Source organism: Sparus aurata, chromosome 23 (genome assembly GCF_900880675.1).
Source record: "Sparus aurata chromosome 23, fSpaAur1.1, whole genome shotgun sequence".
Lineage (NCBI taxonomy): Eukaryota > Metazoa > Chordata > Actinopteri > Spariformes > Sparidae > Sparus > Sparus aurata.
Genome location: NC_044209.1, coordinates 23,289,089 through 23,302,730, shown reverse-complemented (window position 1 = coordinate 23,302,730; position 13,642 = coordinate 23,289,089).

Genomic DNA, 13,642 nt, shown 5'->3' with positions numbered 1-13,642 from the left:
GTTCAACAGAAATCAGATATTTCAGTCATTTCCAGCCGTGCTCATGGCGACAGAACTGTGCGTTTAAAGCAATAACGAGGTCTTTTTCTAAAACGAGGTTCTCGTGCCTAAACCTAACCGGAGCACAAGCACAGCGCTGTGACAAGAATTGACTTAATTGAACCTAAAAGAACATAAAGGTTAAGCATATCTGTGGGGACCGGGATGAATGTATAATTGAATATGAGATGGATTCACTCCCCTCGACAGCATAAGATAGTCTTGTCTTATCTTACCCGTGTCATTATGTTTTCAAATGGACCCAGAGGAAGCACAGCTTTGATACAGTCTGACGGGAATCCAGATAAAGACACAAACAAGGGATAAAAATACCACAGAATCGAAATCACAGCGTGTCAGCACTGGATGGAAAGGTTACAAGAATAAGTGAAGAGTCAAGCTGACCAGTGCAAAAGTGAGCATGGGGACGGGGCAGAATGACTCACGCGATAGAGGATAGGGAGCAATTTTGAGCTGTGATTCACCCAGTCATGACCGAAACCGCCTTGTGAATAAAAAGCCTCGTAATTACAAGCACGAAAACATTTTGCGTATTTGTTGTTTTAAACAGTGAGATGTCTTTTTTATGCTTCCCTCTGCTCCTTTCAACCCGGCGCTCGTAACTTCAGCCGCCCATTCATCCACCAAACAGAGTGTGCATAGAGGATCATGTGCAGGAGGGAAGAGGCCGAGCTCGTGTAAGGTTGAGACTCAGCGCTCCAGTTGTTGACTCTCACCTCATTTATTTGCTCACTGGTTCAGCTGTAAACCCAACTGAATCAGTGAAGCTGTCGGGCATCACCGCCATCAACACAACGCTGCCGTGTGAGGAGAAAACACAGTCCAGCGCGGGATGGGCTCTTGGAGCTGTAGCTCAGTTTTGCTCTGGATCCTGAAGCGGGGTGGCACTCAGGTGCGACCTCACAGCCTTCAGTCTGCTCAGAGCACACGCAGTGACGCGCTGTCTGTTTTCATCCATCGACGAACCGTGTGACAGCGCTCAGACACAGCATGGGGACGGAGCGCCGCGTCCTTGACCACCTGTGGTTCACAAAAACACGCCATTATTTTACATTGCGATGATTCATTTATATAGATCTTTGTCCTTCTTCTACACGCACAGTACCATTTGCTACGGCGATACATTTCATGAATCTTCGTTTCTGACAATTAAAACTGAATTAAAAAAAGTTACCACGCTGATTACAGTCGCGATGAAAACCCATATTCCCCCCCCCCCCCCCCCCGGCTCTTCCAGCAGGACCACCCCTATTTTAAAGTGGATGGTGAGGGAAATGTGGCCGACGCCGAACAGCTTGAGCCCGGACAACGATGGATTGTGGCCTGAGCGTAAAGGCAAATTAACATTCAGACATACCTCAGGGTGTTGTTTCGCGCGAGCGTTTCCGTGGCAACCGCAGATGGATCAGCACAAAAGGGTGGTGGGAAACCGAGGGATTGATCTCCACCCTGAGCACAAAGAGTACAGTCGCACGGCATTTTACAGGATGGTGTACGCGGAATTGCTGAGAAGAAGTAAATTATTAACAAGCAGCTTCAGGCTAATGCTCATTCTCGGACATTTCTCAGCAAGAAGATGCATCTGAATGTTCGCCTTCCTTTTAATGATTTCCAGAAACCGAATAAAAGGCTCCCAGACCCCCCTAATGAGTTCAGACTTACAACAACACTCCTTTGTTGGTGTTTAAGCATAAGGAGGAGCATGAGACGACACCACGGCCCTCTGCGCTTGTGTTTTACAGATCTGTCATCCAGTAAATCGAATATGGATTCATTGTTTTCAGAGACGCTCCGGCAGAGAACGCAGGATATTCTCCAGTGCACCAGCGGCGTGCAGCGACACGGTTTCTAAGCTGATGAAAGCAAAGGAAACAGCCTCGGTGTGGCCAAACAATCAAACACCTCCTGTAATAAGAACATGACAAAAATGCTGATAGATTAATTAACCTCGAGATTCGGCATCTCTATAAGAATGCCGTGTTCTCAGATTCAATTACTTCAGGCAGACCCACTTATTAAAAAGCCATCTGGCGAGGTGAAAACGCAAGTGTCTTGCGGAGCTTGTTTGTCAGTCCCCCTCTCAATGCAGGAGATGAATCTGAGCGATAGGCTCAGAGGAAATGAGTGGTGTACCCGAGGTGAGCGGTTAACCTCACATGCACACACACCTTGGCCCGTGATCAGTGGAGCGTTTACATTAGCTGGATCCCGCTGAGCACAGGCCGGAGATAAGAGGAGCTGATGGATCAATTGGCCGGAGTTGAAAGTCACACTCAGGTCATCTTGTATTTAGTATTGTGAGTGTTCTGTGTGTTCGCTGTTAATTTCATTTTCATTAAAAACACTATTATAACAAAAGAGGCCCTGCATTCAAAATGTAACTTATGTAAAAGCAAAGAAGTACAAGCCAAATGTAATAAGTATAAAGTACCAGTTTGGCCCCTGGGACTGGTGCAATTTTATATTACATAACTATTTTTCATGATAACAGCTCATATCAACATAAAAGCTTTTCACTTTCGTAGCTGGTCGAGTTTGAACTAGTTTTAGATACTTCGAGACATAATTTGTAGGAATTCTGCATCAAAATGTCTAAAAACAACAAGTATTAACATCCAAAATGTTTCCAGCAATGTTCAGAGAAATCCATACATGATTTCCTTTGGTCGTCAGTCGATACGTCCAGATAGTGGATACTGAGGAAACGATAGTGGAATTGTTGCTGCAGCCAGGTTGATAAAATCAGAGCAGAGTCCGATGTGACTCCCGGTGTTTCTTCCTCCAGAACCAGCGGGCTCTAAGAGCAGCGACCATCTCCGTCACTTGTACTGATTTCTGCTGACTTTTCTCCGACCTTTGCCTTCTTAATGAAACATTAAATCGTTTTACCTCTTTGGACCCTGAACACAACCCTCTTCAACTCACAGACATCTAACACTCGACTGAATCTGTTGACCAGAGGTGAATTACAGGTACCTCAAAATTGCTCTTGAGTGAATGCGCTTAATTACTATTCACTGCTGCTTAAAAACCATGTTGTGTCATTTTCCCAGTGTGTGTGTGTGTATTTAGATGGATTACTTTCTCTTTCAGCAGCCGCTGTTTAAAGCAACAGCTATTATTATGCACACAGCGGAGCGTGTAATTAATATGTTGAGCGTACTCGGGCGGGAGCCACTCACCTCTGGCTCGGGTCTCCGCCACTGGGAAGAGGCATATTGACGAGTTTACCCGAGGCTGCAGCATCTCTCTCACTCAGATTTAATGGGGTGTTGGTGTTTAATCTCCCTATATTGTGTCTGCAGAGGTTAATAACACCTAACTATGTCTCCTCTCAGATGTGCCGCATGATTTTAAACTTAATCGCTTCCAAGCATTAGCAACTTTCAGCGACTCTACGCAGAGAGAGGAGCGTGACTCATGACAGTGTGTGTAAAAACAAAGCTTTGGATAACTGAATGCATTCACACACCTCCATTCAAATCGTGTGGGAAGCCTTCAAGGCTGCCTGAAACGGTCGAGTCACTACTCACTCATTCTACAACAAAAAGGTGCACAGAGATCAACTCCGTAAATTGCTCATTGATTTACGACGAGAGCCGACAATAAAACCCTTCACAAAAAGACCTGAATGTTGGATAAATATGAGAGTGGGTCGAATGCAGGCCGCGTTTCATTCCTGCGCACCAGCTAGCTGAGGCGATGACGAGTCAGCGTTTTTGGATTAAAAATCGGGCTTCAACATTCAGATTCAGATTGTAACGCGACGTGTAAAATGGGATGTGACAACACAATAGTTCCACTGAGCCCCTTTAAAAGACGGGGTTTGGTAATACCTTCAAAAGAACACGGTGTTGGAGCAAATTCTTATTAGCAGGCAGGAGTAGTAGATTTCATGTCTAAGACGTGCAAACACTGAAAGCCGTTTCGTCAGCCTCGGCGCTGTGATGTGAGTCAGAGCAGCGTCTGATCCAGCCTCATTAACGGACTCAAAGCAGCAGCAAACTGAAGCCTGATTGCGGACTGACAGTCACACGGTGTTGCGTTGCCAAAATGCCACAATGGGTCAGTCCAGGTCTCAGCCAGGTATGTCATTATTCGCTGGTTGCCGTGGAAACAAATGCAGATGCCGCCGTGTCTGCATTTAATGCTGAGTACAATAAATTTGTCTCGGGGTGTGCTTCCACCCAGGGTTGTTTCTTCTTCGTCCTTTTTTTAGTTACAGATTAAATTCGGCTGAGCAAAAAAGACTGTGGAGGCAGGCAGCTCGTTCAAAGAGCCGTTCTCTGCGGCTGCTGAAGGGGCCTGAAGATGACTTCATTTCAACGTAAGCAATGCCACTTTTTTGACAGTTTAGAAGTGTGAGATGATGCTCCCCGACATTGTGCTCGCTCCTCGGCAGTCAGACCGAGCATTAAAGGAAAAGTGACACCATCGGCAAGACGAAGGGATAAAAAGCACACGTTAAAGGTGCAATGCAACCGATTTTAGTTTAAAACTTTGAAAAATGTACATTAAATCAAAGATACTGATGTGTCTTTGCTGAACAGCTAGCAGCGACCCATCCTTTTTCCAAATTAAAACTTCGAGCTCCCAAATCCAGATCGCAAGCTGCATGGCTAACAGAGCTAATTGGCTAAGGGCAGCTACTGTTACCAGGAGTAAGCGGCTTAGCTGGATATGTATGAACTGTAGTGGTGGCCAATTCTCACATACTGCACTCATAAGATACAAGGTATTTTGTCCCCCCGCTACATTAAGATAACTTTCTCCACAAGCATTTTTATTCATATCGTAAATGCCACATTTGCGTGATCCAGACTTGGTTTGATATAATCAGTCCAAAGTCAAGATTACATGGAGGTGGCGGTGCCTTTATGAGAGGCCTTTATTAAGAAGGAGTTGCTCAGGCCTGCTGTCAATTCAATCAATAATGGCTCACACTCAAACAAAGAAATGCTCATCTTCCTCGAGAATACTTCAGCAAACCCCACCGGCCGGCTGGCTTGATTGATCGGCAGGAAAAGGGAAGCGTTCGCTACCCTCAGAGACGCCACTTCAAACAGAACATCATCAGAACAATAGATGGCCAGCGCTCAAGGTGCCAAATGATTGCTTCTGCATAATTAACAGACTGGAAGAAACACGAACAAACTAGGGAAAGTTGAACTGTACACAGCGTTCAGCTGTCTTCATCATCACAGAAGTAGCGCTTGTGATTTCTAAAATACTTTCCATATTAATCATTATACGGATATTAATGAAACATTTGAGGTTAGTCTTGATGTATAAATCATGACTTCTCAGCCTCAGAGCTGCGCTCCCTGAACGCTTCTTCAGACATCTGCAGCTGCCGGGAACGTCATGAACCCGCAGAGTGTTCCCCTGAAGTCTGCCCTCGGAAACACAGCACAACTAATGCTGGATTTATATACATTCACCCAGGGGATGTGATCCAGCCCAGAACAACAGGGCCTCAGCTGTAAGTCTGGAAGAATAATTGAAAACCTCTGTCATGATTAAAAACCAGAAAGACCTGACTGAAGAGATGCTGCTCGCATTTTTCGCTGAAATGAAAGTGGTGTGTGCGGATGCATGTGAATCATCTGATGAGCAGATTTCATCCATCAAATAACCAACAGCTTTCACTGCAAAATCATACTATATCATATATTATATACTATAATGCTACACCACTATATTAGCCACAATTCCACTTGTTTCTTGTAAAGCCCAGCCGTATGCATGCAAGTGTACAGACATTACAACAATCGCCCCGGCCTCCTCCTCTGTGGTATTTTAAGCCCTTCCTCATCAGAAAAACAAACAACTGGGAAAAGTAGCTTATTAAAACCCACAATTACTTTTGCTGTAAGGCAGTGGCCTCCTGTGGGCGCAGTAATTGTTTAGGCAGCGTATAAGAGCAAGACAGGCCAAGAGGTATGGAGAGGGTCAAAGTCTGTAGGAGGTTTTGGATAGACGGGAAAGAGAAGCACAGGAGGTTCACCAAAGGGACTGCTGCAGTGTGAAACCACAAGTCAACGGTGAACAAAATGAAGTCACTAAACCTAACCAAAGTTATGTACGTAACGTAACGATGGTACGTAGATGTTGAGGTCGGGGTTGGTGAGGCACGTCCAACTTCACGAGTCAAATATTTCTCACTTCCGTTGCGTTGTGTTTAAAAGTGCTGGTTGGTAACATTGAACTAGTTATTTATTCCTCATCACAGTGTTTTCCTAAACCTAACCAAGCAGTTTTCTTGGCTAACCCTGCCACTGGTATGCTACAATGGTCATGTTGTTTTGGGAACAGTAATACATGTTGTTTTGGTAGTCGCTGGAAGTCGGAGGTACGAGGATGTGCTTGGTATTTTGTATTGTTGATTATCTAAGATTTAACATTCATGCATGTTTTTATTCAGGGAGATTATCTCAGCAGAGTGTTTTCTGCCAAATCTAGCCTCATAGCCGTTTGCAATAAATGGTCAATTCCAGGATATGAGGATCTCTTACTGAAATGGGCTCCCCCCTCCCTCAGAAAGATCATTTTGCCCACTTGAATCCTACTCGATGCTTTGCTATTGAACGATTTGTCTGGATGTTTTCCAATGATCCTTTCCAAAACACTCGATGGCAGCCTGTAATGATTATGTCAGCTGACTGCCACGGGAATGATGCAGCGAGGAAAGTACAGGCTGTGAAGGCTCATACACACCTTCAGCTTGTTGTCGTCAGGTGCGTAGGAGGAAACACCCAGGAGAGAACTCCCTCACGCTGCCTTTTTGCTTAAGCTTAATTAGAGATGGAGAGTTTTGCTCCTTAGACCTTCATTCCTTAAGTTCTCCTGCTCGGATGGTTTTTTGTTTCAGGGAGTGGACACCATCGGTTGGCTCTCTGTGGTTTCTGTTTGGATGGAAAAATCTGTGTTGAGTGTTTCTGTGTGAGCTTTCTTTCTTTCTTTTGGCCATTTTCTATACATTTTGATTCCCCCCTGATCAGTGAACCCTGCTCCGCCTTTGATTTTTGGGTCCAATGGTTTTTTTTTTTGTTTATCTGTCATTGATGGAATCAGTGGGTGGCTGTGGGTTTTTCTCCCAACGCCAGCTTTTAAACACCAAGGGACCAGTTTGCTTGAACCCTTTTTTTTAGTTTTATTTGTGCAGTGCTTTGTTTAGCCTCCCACCCTGCGATCCCTTCTCCTTCACGTTTTGTTTTCTGGCATTGTGAGAATATTGGCGTTTCCTGTGCCAAAGTACGGCCCGCGGAGCCGCAAGCAAAGCCTGTAGACTCTTCGTCCCGTTCTGCAATGTGTCGCTGAGAGTCAGCGCTGTGGTGCATTTAACACAACGATTGGATTTTTGTGCCCTTTCACACCTGTGAGCCGAAGTGATTAAATGTAGCTGGACAGAGGTCTTAATGCTCAGCTGCACCCCCTGTGTATGAAAGACGCGCTTCACTCCTTAGTGACGCATCGTTGCCTCGACAAATCCACGGCGATGGATTCACTGTGGGGTTGAGGAAGGGGAGGAAAAAAAAGATAATACGCCTCGGTATGTCCAAGCCGTTTCTACGTAACAATACAAGAAGGAGGCGCATGACTTGTTGAAAATATCTATCCTGGTATGATAGAAGTCTGATCGTGGTCAGAGCAGCGCCTCACCCCCAACTGACCCTGAGCTGGCTTCTTATTGATCATGTGCAAAGCTTCTCAAAGCGTCCTTGAGCTTGTTGAATTATGAATCTGGTGTGTCGTGAAATGAGAAGAAGAGATAAATACAAGCAGGAGCAAAAGAGCCACAGAACAAAAGAAAGAGAAGTGGATTGATGGCAGCTGAAGTGGTAAAAACAGGCACTCAGACATACTGATGCTCCTCCATAACTTCAGATTTTGACAAGTAGCCTGTCAGGAATGTTGCGTGACCCAAGAAAATAACCAACGACAAATCAGCCCGACCTTGGATCTCCGACTTAAGCACAACCCAGTGGTAGTATAAAAACTGTGGTAGACGGAAGGCTTCATTTCTCTAGTTTTACTATAACAGATGCATCTTTTTCAGGCGGGTGACAATAAACATGTAAAAAAAAAACTGTAGACTATACAAGAGATCGACCAACCTCAGCTTTCATTTGTTGTTTGCATACATCAAACGTCACTGTATTGAAACAGGCAGGATTAAAGCAGAGCAGGTGAGACAATGAGACGAATACAGACGTAAAGCAAATGCATGTGAATTGTGGAAAATTGAGTGAAACAACATGATTACTTTGGAGCCACGCTCAGCATCCATAACATGGAGAAAATGCCATTTTTCGTTGAAGCAAAGCGGCCTCTAGGGAGGAAGTAAAAAGTGATTAAATGCTACGTGGAATCGTAAAATAGATGGATAAACTAACGATGTGATAAAAGTGGATTGACATTTTATTTTAAGCAGTGCCTCTTTTTATGGGTGGCTGTGGCTCAGTGGGTAGAGCAGATCGTCTGGTGATCGGAAGGTCACCAGTTCGAATCCCGGCTCCCCCTAGTTGCATGTCGAAGTGTCCTTGAGCAAAATACTGAACCCCAAATTGCTCCTGATGAGCAGTTGGCACCTTGCATGGCAGCCTTCGTCAGTGTGTGAATGGGTGAATGTGGCATGTGTTGTACAGCGCTTTGAGCTGTTGTTAGACTGGAAAAGCACTATTTACAATTTAATAGTAAACACCCAACTGACATTTATTATTTAAAGCAAGATATAAAGAAAAAACTCGACGCTCAACCTTTTCGGTTGGCTGTTTCCACATTCACAATAACAAAAATGTCTTCTCTTAATGCATTTCTGTGTCTCTGTAAAGCTCTTGGAAATTGCTTTGTTAAATAGTCTGGCCTTGCAGTCGATTTCAGTCATTTGCCGTCATTTGCGAGAGTTTTTCCTGGGTGAAATTCTCTCACTTTCCCCTATTGATTTGCCACCGCCATGTCACGAAAAGCTCGCTAAAGGAAGCTGTGAGCCAAAAAAACTCTTTAACAGTCAGTAAGTGGGCGAGAATTTTGAATGAGGTTCTGGGTGGAAATAACAGAAAAAAAAGAAAAAGAAAATGCTTGCTGTAAACCACAAATGTCAGCCGGGTGATTATCGGAGCCGACGATCATTGAAATAAAATGTCATGGATCTCATGGACGTCGCCCTCGGCTCCCGCGCCGATCTTTACTCACGTCTGCTCGCTTTTGTTATGAAGTACGTTCCCATTAAAATCGATGAGTTCGGGCTCATTAAAAATCAAGGCCCATTTACTTGAGCACTAGGTGAGATACTCCTGTGTATATATATATATATATATATATTTTTTTTACATGAGAGCGTACAATCAATGACTGAACATGTGACAATGGAACCGTCGTACGCCTCTGAATGTCAAGCACACTTGCAATAAAATCACAAAGAGCTCTTACTGAGCCTCTTGGCTTTAAATGGGCTGTAATTAGCGTCTCTTTCTAGTGTGCTCTTACCATAATAATATCCGTAGACGTACATTAAATGACCCCGTTCAAAACTCTCTCCGCATATAACAGCATGTGCACGATAAAACACAGTTGCAATCTTTGCTTGCTGCTGAGAGTGGTTTATTGTTTTTCATGATTTTTGGGATTTTTTTATCCTGTGGCTACTGGGAAAAAATGATGAAAAACTACCAGTGCCAAGTGAGTTTGCAGTTGTGCCGAACCAGTAGTGCTGGTGCTGGTGCTGGTGCTGGTTCTGGTGTTGAATCATCTCTAGTAAAGATGCCGCGTGCTTTGAGTCGATGAGTTCCTCCTTATTCATTCACCATCTGGTCCGCTAAAAGTGAAATCCTCCCATGGACACTCTTACATGAGTGAATCTATTACACACACACACACACACACCAACACACACTGTCATGTTACCATAGCAATCAATCCCTGTAAAAAAAAAAAAAAAAAAAAAAAAAAATCCACTTGTGAAAATGTGCATTTTAGCTCTAACAGTTGAAACCACTTCTGCATTCTGATCTATGAACTGCCTCAGCAGAAGGTTTGTGCCACTTCTCCAACTTCTCCAACTTTGCCATTTACACCGACACACACCGAGGGGCACGCTCCGGCCCACTCCCCTGTTTTCCCGCTGTGCTGTGAAACAACACTTACGATGACAGGAAATTGAAGTCGTGTTAGAGCTACTGTGTTTTTCCTCCACAGCCCCCCCAGCTCATGAATCTCCAGCTGGGAGACATGTCTCCATTTGAACATTGACACGTGTTTGCCTGCATGTGATGAATCATTTTGCAGTTTTTGCAGAGAAAACGTGGAGAATGAATTACATACGTCACAATCTGGACCTTCATAGTCCACAAACACCTGACTCAAAGACATAAAAGAAGTCAGTAAAGCCAAATTAAATCCCTTGCACTGTGAGAACGGCTATTAAAACGACAAGCCTTGACTTTGGCGAACTGACATTTATGAGGAGAATTCCAGCACTGCTGACAAAACACCACCAGGGACACAGTCATATGTTGAACTAGTAACTGTGAAGACATTCAGCGGACTCATGGCCACATTTCATGGCCACCGCTGAATCACTTTCTCTCCACATGCACAGAGTCATTGTGGTTTATTCACAAACAGTTTTCTGCAGCAGTCAGACAGAAAGCCTCAAAATAGCATGCAAGACTTTCCAAACCCCTCAGAGGAGATCAAGGCCCCATCACTGGGATTAACAACATACTTGCGAGGCTCTCGGAGTGGATGCTGCCCTCTGTCACAGGGATCAGGTGCATAAAGCTCCAGCCTCAACACGTTTGGTCACGACCTGGACTTGCGAGCCTCGGAGACAGGAGGCGAAAAAGTGTCTTCACATGCCAGAGGCTGAATGTTTCTACACCCAGAGAAATGACCTTTTCAGCCATCACATGGAGATTTTCTTTTTTTTTTTCCCACTTTCAAAGTTTTCTCTTTTGATCCTCTGTCTCTATTAACACTTAACCCCCCTAAGGAGTTCAGGAATGGTCTTTTTTCTCGCAATAACCGCTTTAAAATATCAAGCATCGAGGATAATATGTGATGTATTCAGCAGATTGACATCGGTATAACACGTTAAGCTGCCACACTTGAGCAGAATCAGTATTTTTCTGCATTTCTCACACTGTTTGCCGGACAGTGTCAAGTCATTGTTTCTCGGGCAAGTCAAATCAAGTCGGGTCATCATGTATTAAGTCCAAGTTGAGTCTTACGTAACTTGGTTTCTGTCATTTTAAACTGCGAGCTATAAGAACTCTGACTTTACACAACTCAAACCCAAGTCATGATTTGTCATTTGTATTTCCGTCTGATAACTAAACAGCAAACTGCATCTTACAGAGGAAACACACAGATGTTTAACACTAAATAGCCCAGCTGGAGATGAAAGATGAAAATGACCTCTGAAGAATAAATTCATAAACTTTGGCCACGTTTCTGTCTTTCTACCAGGAAAGATGTGTCATAATTGTCTTTTTCAGGTTGGTGACAGTACAGACAGTCAAAGACTCCAGCCTGAGTCCCAAACAACACAGTATTCTACGTATAAATGACAAAATGACAAAAAAAAAATGCCTTTATCTCTCAAAATCATCCTCTAATTTCAGAGATGTGGTCTCTCTCTCTCTCCTCAGCAGCTTACACATCAGCCTCTGGATGATTGATGCAACATGTAGCCAATGAGATTTCAAATCAAGCAATATATAGTTTATATAATAATTTTTTTAAAGCCCTAACATTGAAAAATATGCAACTATATGTAGTTTATGAGCTTTTTGTGTAGGCTGCCTTTCCCACTTGTTTTTGAATATTTTATCTGCTCAAAGCTTGTTTAAATAATGAAATAAAGAACTATGGTGAGTTAATGCTACTGTTGCTCTCTGGAGGATTTTGAGGTTGCAAAGTGGTGGGTTTTTTTTTGCCAGGCGAAAACACATTTCCTTAAAGAAACATGTGTTAAGTGTTCATTTTCAGTGACCACTGTGTTATTTTAGCCAAAAGGGGCCATTACAGTTCATCTGCAGGTTTATTTTGCATTTGAAAAAAAGTGTAGGCGAGAAAAATAAATCAATAATTCAGCGTGTTCCAACTCCAGATTAATGCTAGAGGCACTTCGGACAACTTGGGGAAAGAAATGCAGCTTGTAACATTTCAAAACAGCCCAAAACTATTCCAAATATTCAGGAACGGGAAAGAATCCAGTCATTTCTTAGTACATTTATAGTCTTTCAGTATAAAAGACATCATTGAACGTTTCGTTTTTTGTAGCCTAATTGAATAATTTTGGTAATCAGCGCCTGAAGGAGGCATCGGATCTCCTCATCTTTGATAATTGCGAGGCAACGAAAAGCTTAATCTCATGGAGTCAACACAGAGACGTTTGACAGTGTTGTGCAAACATCGATCGTCTGCATTTAAAGTTATCGATGCTCGTCTGAGCGTCTGCTGAGAGAACGTGTTCGAGGCACAAAGTCTTTTGAGATGTCTGCGTTACGCTGCAGTATAATGAGTCATCCCCAATCATCTCCTCCAATTACCTCTGATAAGGCCGACTCACATTTTCACAATGCGTCTTCACATAACACATAGAAGATAAATCGTCTGGAGAGCTTCAAGCGCTTAAACAGCAGTTTGAAGTAAGCTACTCTGCTCATGAATATGCAGATTTGTGCAGCAAGATGCTTCAGGAGATCAGATCTCATATCAGGCTTTATTTTGTTCAATAGTAAAGCATGTTTAAAATACTTTTGTCGTGTCGCCTCATGATGTCAGCTACGACTACGTGCATACATTCTGACAGTGTGTTAAAACTATCAGAGGCAGCTGCATCACCGGCGTGTGATGATGGCGATTGGGCATTTTTATGACACGTGCTAACCGCAGCAGGTCGGTAGAGGTTGTGTCCGTCAAATGTACGCCCTCCAGCTGCGCTTATTAAACAACATTATGCAAATTCCTCATGTCAGAACACTCTGCTGTCCAACACAGCCCAGTGGGGCTTGACAGTTTGTGCTATTGCTGCCATTTTGCATGATGAGAAGAGAAAACATATTTGAACAAAAGAAGAATCCACCACATTTTACAACGGTTATGTGAGAAAACAAGTGGGGGGAACAAACTGCTGTGGAGTAAACACACAGGACTGCTGTGAAAGATTAGAAACCATCTCTGAAGTCGTACTGCCCTCTGCTGTCCAACACTGAACCGTACTGCATGAATATATCAACGTCAAATCAGAAAGATCTGACCCACATTTGGCATTTTTAACTGCTAAATTATAAATCTATTGCCAAAGTTATTTAATTTTCTGTCAAATCACCACTAAATGAATAACATGTTTCCTCTCTAGTAGCGAGAAAGTACATCAGGAGAGAGAACATGTACATTTTTATGTTGTACATCTCTCACAAAGCACATTTTACATCATAATTTGCAAATAACCCACTTGAAACAGACATATAAAAAAAATAATCGAGGGGATTAAAATTGTCAAAGAAGCTCCGTCTAATACGTTCATCTTCATTTGTGAAATATACAGAAATATATTTAAAATCTGGCAGGATTG